Source organism: Dromiciops gliroides, chromosome 5 (genome assembly GCF_019393635.1).
Source record: "Dromiciops gliroides isolate mDroGli1 chromosome 5, mDroGli1.pri, whole genome shotgun sequence".
Classification (NCBI taxonomy): domain Eukaryota; kingdom Metazoa; phylum Chordata; class Mammalia; order Microbiotheria; family Microbiotheriidae; genus Dromiciops; species Dromiciops gliroides.
Genome location: NC_057865.1, coordinates 30,274,992 through 30,281,867, shown reverse-complemented (window position 1 = coordinate 30,281,867; position 6,876 = coordinate 30,274,992). Strand labels below are relative to the sequence as shown.

Genomic DNA, 6,876 nt, shown 5'->3' with positions numbered 1-6,876 from the left:
GCATCAGGTCTTTCCTCACTCCCCATTTTCCATCTAAGCCTCTGCTGGGTTTGGACACCAAGGAACAGGATGCTCTCAGGCCAGGTACTCATCATGTAGCCCCCCTCCCCCCCAAAAAACAACCTTTCCAGCTTCCTTTTCTGTGTTGTTTTCCCTCATTAAATTACAGGTAAGCTCCTTGGGGGTAGGGGTTGTCTGTCTTTTTTTCTTATTGTGCCTGAGAGAGAGGTTGACAGGAGGTAAAAATGGCTAATTTCACCTAGCCCATAGTAGAGACTTAATAAATGTTTATCAAATTTAAAACTTTTAAAGTGCTTACCATATGCAATGGATTAACTGTTCAACTTGAATTCAAGATCTGTGTTCAAATCCTGATTCTTATAACCTAGTGTTTGATTTAAAAAAAAAAAAAGACTGAAGATCCTAGCTCTTGGGGAGATAACTCACTCTTTTTTTAAAAAAATATTTATTTAGTTAGTTATTTTTACATATAAGGTATTTTATTTTTTCCATTACATGTAAAGATAGTTCTCAACTTTTGTTTATACAAGCTTTACAATTTCAGATTTTTCTCCCTCCCTCCCCTCCCTCCCCCCTCCCCTAGACAACAGGTAATCTGATATAGGTTATATCTATATATCTATATACATATACATATATATATATCCATAATAACATTAATCCTATTTCTGCATTAATCCTGTTATAAGAGAAAAAATCAGGGCAGTAATGCAAAACCTCAAAATAGAAAAAAAAAAAAACAACAGCACCCAAAACAAAAGAAATAGTATGGTTCATTCAGCATCTGTACTCCACAGTTCTTTTTTTTTTCCTTGGATTTGGAGATCCTCTTCTATCATGAGCTCCCTGGAACTCTTCTGTACCATTGCATTGGTGAGAAGAATATAGTCCATCACAGTAGGTCAACACTCAATGTTGATGATACTGTGTACAATGTTCTTCTGGTTCTGCTCATCTCACTCATCATCAGTTCACGTAAGACCCTCCAGGTTTCTCTGAACTCCTCCTGCTCATCATTTCTTACAGCACAATAGTATTCCATTGATAACTCACTCTTCAACAAAAACTGTTGGGAAAACTGGCAGAAAATAGGTATAGATTAACATCTCACATTGTACACCAAGATAAGCTCAAAATGGGTACAGGATTAAGGGATGACATCATGAGCAAATTAGTGGTACATGGAAGAAATTAGCTATCAAATCTATGGCTACGAGAAGCACGTACAATGAAGTAAGAGATAGTCACAGGAGGCAAAAGGGATTTTAATTACATAAAACATAAAAGGTTTTGTACAAAAAGTGCAACAGAAGAAAAGCAAGAAATCAAGGGAAAATATTTGCATCAAGTTTATCTGATAAAGGTCTTACTTCTAAAACAGATAAAGAATGGAGTCAAATTTATGAGAAAAAGATAAGTGGTCAAAGGATATAAATAGGTGATTTCCAGAGGAAGTAATCTAAGCCATCAACAGCTATGTGGGAAAATGTTTTAAGTCAGTAATATTTAGAGATATGCATATTAAGATCAGCTGAAATGACAAAAAAAAAGAAAATGGAAAATGCTGGAGGGGATGTGGGCATGTAGATCCACTCTTGGTAGAACTGTGGACTACTCCACCTATTCTGGAAAGCAGTTTGGAACTAGGATCCCAAAGCTATTAAATTGTATGTGCTCTTTGACCCAATGACGCCATTACTGGGTCTATACCCCAGAGAAATCAAAGAAAGAGGAAAAGAGCCCCCACGTACAAAAATATTTCAAGCAGCTTTTTTTTTTTTATGGTGGAGAAGAATGGGAAGCTGAATGTCCATCAACTGGGTAATGACTGAATAAGTTCTGCTATATGAAGGGGATGCAATGCTATTGTGTCATAAGAAATAATTGAAGGGCATGGTTTCAGAAAAAACCCCAGAAGAAATGTGTGAACTGAGGCAAAGTGAGGTGAGCACCACCAAGAGAAGAATCTCTACGACAGCCGCGATATTGTAAAGATAATCGACTGTAAAGAATTTAGGAACTCTGATCATTCCGAAGGATTCATAATGAAACCTGCCACCCACCTCCAGACAGGGAGCTGTTGGACTCAGGGCAGAATGAAACATATTTTTCTTCTTTCTTTTTTATGGCTAACATGGTAATTTCTTTTGTATGACTCTAAATATCTGCAATGATTTTTTTTCTTTCCTTTTTTCTCAATGAGTGGGGCGGGGAGAGAGAAAAATCAGAATTTAAAATAAAATAAAATTGAATTAAAAAATTAAATGCCAAATTATACACATGCATACACACCCACACATTTTGCTTCTGACACTTAATAGCTCTGACTCTATGACCTTGGTCAAGTCACTAAAACTCTCTAAACCTCAGTTTCCTCATCTGTTAAATAGGGATAATAATAGTACCTTCCTCGTTACTGCAAAGATGGAATACAGAAAGCACTTTGCTAACCTTCAAGTGCTACATAAATGCTACCTATTAAGATGACTATTCGATTCTGATAGCTTCCTATCACCTCTAAGATCCAATACAATCTTCTCTGGTATTTACAGCCATTAACAACCTGGCTCACTTGTCTTTCCAGCCTGATTTTCCATTATCCCCTTTCCCACACTCTCCAGTCCAGTCAAATGGACCTTCTTGGAATTCTTCACATAGGACATTTCTTCTTTGGCCTCTTGACTTTCTTTACTCTATGCTTCATGCCTGGATTGAACAACTTCCTACAATCCTTACTTTCCTTCAAGACTCAACTCAAGTTCAGTCTCCTATAGGCAGCCCTTTCTGATACCCCCAGCTGCTCCCCCTCATTACCTTGAGTAGGAGAGCTGGTCTTTGATCAATCCCCTTCCCTAGCCCAGAAAGCCCATAATATAATTACAAGGTATTAATGGGGTGTTAAGCTCACTGTGAAAATGTGGCCACATTTGTTGATCCCTTTATGAAGTGTTAGCATCTTTCTCTGATGGAATTAAAATTAAAAGAAGCAATTTAATTGGATAAGCAAAAATGAGACAAGTTACAGAACTTGAAACAAGCCCTGGGTGAGATTAGAGTTAAGGTAAGTATAGGCTTGGAGTAGCCTGTGTAAGAGACCCCCGGGAGTTTGGAGAAGGTTTTTCTTTCTCCTGTACTCAACAACCATGTCAACTTGAAGTATATATAACTACTTGGGAGATACCCTGTGCAGCAGTTGGAGGGACAAAGTGAGCTTAAGGATCAATTAGTGAGCTGAGAGAGCTACACACTCTACAGAGGGACATGGATACCAATCGAAGGTTATTTGAGAGAGGAAACATTTTCAAGAAGTAGAGAAGGGAGCTGGCTACAGGCTCAGCAGATACTTGGCCCTGGTAAGTAAGACTTGAGGCACAGAGAAAACTGCATAAGGAAAGGCAGAATTTTTAGACCCCTGCAGGTCCAGATTTTTGAGTTATCTTGGCACATTTTTCCTTTTTTTTTTTTAATTTTCATATAAGGTATTTTATTTTTTCCGTTACATGTAAAGATAGTTCTCAACTTTTGTTTATACAAGCTTCACAATTTCAGATTTTTCTCCCTCCCTCCCCTCCCTCCCCCCTCCCCTAGACAACAGGTAATCTGATATAGGTTATATCTATATATCTATATACATATACATATATATATCCATAATAACATTAATCCTATTTCTGCATTAATCCTGTTATAAGAGAAAAAATCAGAGCAGTGATGCAAAACCTCAAAATAGAAAAAAAAAAAACAGCACCCAAAACAAAAGAAATAGTATGGTTCATTCAGCATCTGTACTCCACAGTTCTTTTTTTTTTTCCTTGGATTTGGAGATCCTCTTCTATCATGAGCTCCCTGGAACTCTTCTGTACCATTGCATTGGTGAGAAGAATATAGTCCATCACAGTAGGTCAACACTCAATGTTGATGATACTGTGTACAGTGTTCTTCTGGTTCTGCTCATCTCACTCATCATCAGTTCACGTAAGACCCTCCAGGTTTCTCTGAACTCCTCCTGCTCATCATTTCTTACAGCACAATAGTATTCCATTGTATTCATATACCACAACTTGTCCAGCCATTCCCCAATTGATGGGCACCCCCTCAACTTCCAATTCCTTGCCACCACAAAAAGAGCAGCTATAAATATTTTTGTACATGTGGGTCCCTTTCCCCCTTGCATGATTTCTTTGGGGAAAAGACCTAAAAGTGGAATTGCTGGCTCAAAGGGTATGCACAGCTTTATCGCCCTTTGGGCATAATTCCAAATTGCTCTCCAGAATGGTTGGATCAGTTCACAGCTCCACCAACAATGCATTAGTGTTCCAATTTTCCCACAGCTTCTCCAACATTTATTATCTTCCTTTTTTGTCATTTTAGCCAATCTACATTTTTCCTTTTTTAAAAAAATTGCTTTTTTTTATATGTATTGATAATCGGTCCTTTCTACCACCCCAACATTCGACAATGTTCGGAAAAGGAGAGATGGATCTGACAAGGTTACAGGCCTTAATACAAACCAGGGAAAGTGTGACTTGCCCTGAGGCCGGAGGTGGCCAAGGCACTTATTGTATTCAAGAAGTTCAAAGAGCAGCAGGGGCGAAAGAGACCGCAGGAAAGCAGTCAGATTGTACACTTTATTTCCCTGTATTCCTACTTTTAAATAGTATCTCATAAATAAACTCTGCTTTGATTATTTAGTTAGAGGCTTCTTAATCTTTAGTCTATCAGTTTGGGAGCAGTGTGGTGGAACTTTGTAAATGGCCCATATTAAATTAACGAAGTCAGATAGCCAAATAGTAAAAAGTCCCCAGTTTAGTCCTCCAGTCAGCTTCAGCCACCAAAATTAGCCCTAGTCAATTTTAAAATATTTCACACATGGAAAGTGTAACAAGACAGAGTCTCACATTGGCCATGTCCCCAAATGTCTATCTCTGCATTTGTAAATCCATGTTCTCCCTGTTAAGAGATGAAGATGACACCAAAGATAAGAGCCTTGGATACCGGGAAAATGGTGGTTCCCTGGACAGTCATAGGAAAGTAATGAAGGGGGAAAGGTTTGGCAGGAAAAGTGATGAGTTCTGTTGGGGATATGGTGTGTCGGAAACGACATCTGCATTTTGGGCTCCCTGACTTCAAATCTGACACTTGCCATGTAGCTTCTCAACAGTTCACATTTAGCAAGTGCTTTAATTTCCCCAAAGTGATTTACATACATTATGTCATTTGAGACTCGCAATAATCCTAGGAGATAGGTGAGAGCTATTAGTAATCCCTTTTTACAGATGAGAAAACTGAGGTTGAGAGGTTGTCATTTGCCCAGTCACACTGCTAGTAGTGTCTGAGACAGGATTTAAACCCAAGTCTTCCTAACTAGATGCCCAGTGGCCTATGGCAAGTAAGGGAGATGCTTACCTCAAGCATGTGAAGACTTCTTACAGTGGAATGGGCAGCCTGAGGACAAATTATTCCAACAACCCTGAAGGTGGCATAAGCAGGCACTGTTAGAGCTTGGTCAGGCATCCGAGATGCCAAATTCAACCACTGCATCCTTCGTTGTTCCCAGTCACCCAGACTTTTGTCTTGCCCCTGGATTCCAATGATTCAGGAGGAGAGAGTGAGAAAACTTTGCACAAGCCTGCCTCACTTGCATCCAATTCCTAAGCAAGTCGAGGCATCATTCACCATGACGCCATTGGTTCTCTCTGAAAACAAAGAACAAACAACAACATGCCATGATATGGTACCTTTGAAATTGGTATTTTCATAGTATGTATGGCACTAAATTAAAGAAATACCCCTGGTTCATCTCCCTTCCTTCTAGAGACTAAAAACCTGAATAATCCAGCCAACTACAAGATCCAAAGTCTAAATAATGGTAATATGAGGAGCACATGCAATAAAAATATTTCACCCTTCCACCTCCTTTCAACATCAGGAGCATCTTAATACCTCTGGGAATGAGGTAAATATTATCATTTCCTGGGAAGGAACAGTGAGTGAAGAAAGGTGGCTGGGATTTAATGTTCCAGGAATTCAGCTGGCTGAATTCAGCAAATCAGAGATGAAGATTCAAGATTCCTTGTGGCTGAGGCTATGCTACTGTGGATATGTCGAGACTTTGGCTCTCCAGAACTGATGTATCTTTGTAGATGAAAGGTGCCCCAGGTTAGAAAAACCACCACCCCAGGATGGGTGATGAAAAACAAGCCTGAAAGACGTTAGGGGTAAAGTGTCGGCCTCACATCCAAACTGGGGGTGGAGTGGAAGGAAGTCAAACAATGCATTCGTTCCTTTCTGGAGGGCTCTCATTTCAGTTTACTCTTCCAGATGTGTGGAAATTGCCATGGAACATGCTTGCTCAGGCAGCACTTGTACTGAAATTGGAATGCTACAGAGATTAGCATAGCCAAGGGCAAGGATAATACACAAATTCAAGAAGTTTTCCATATTTTTTCATCTCAATTGTGGAAAGAACCTGATTTTGTTTTCTATTTAACATATATGAGAAATTATTATAAACAAGAGAGATGCATGTGATTACTTTAAAATTTAAAAAATATATGTAAAAATTATATTAAAATAACAGTGGAAAAATGTGACAGATTTAACATGTATCAGGAACTGTTAAAAGCTGGCAAAGGTATACCCAGTCCATAATGGATAAATAGAGTATGTGAATAGAGCATTTTCAACAAAGGAAGGACAAATTGTTACTAATTAATTGATTTAAAATAAACTAATCATTACTAATAATTAAAGAAATGTAAGTTAAAACAACTTTGAGGTAGCAAGTCACAGCCATGAAATTGGCAATAATAAATAAAGGCAAAAATCTCAAATCTTAGGTGTTGGAATAGTGAA

The 6,876-nt window shown here is 38.5% G+C and overlaps 1 non-coding gene across 1 annotated transcript; it reads left to right on the top strand.

The window, feature by feature from the left end:
- Positions 1-6,365: 6,365 nt before the first annotated feature.
- On the top strand, positions 6,366-6,468 carry LOC122730237. The gene has a single exon (XR_006353433.1). It is a non-coding gene; the product is annotated as a U6 spliceosomal RNA (small nuclear RNA).
- Positions 6,469-6,876: the final 408 nt, after the last annotated feature.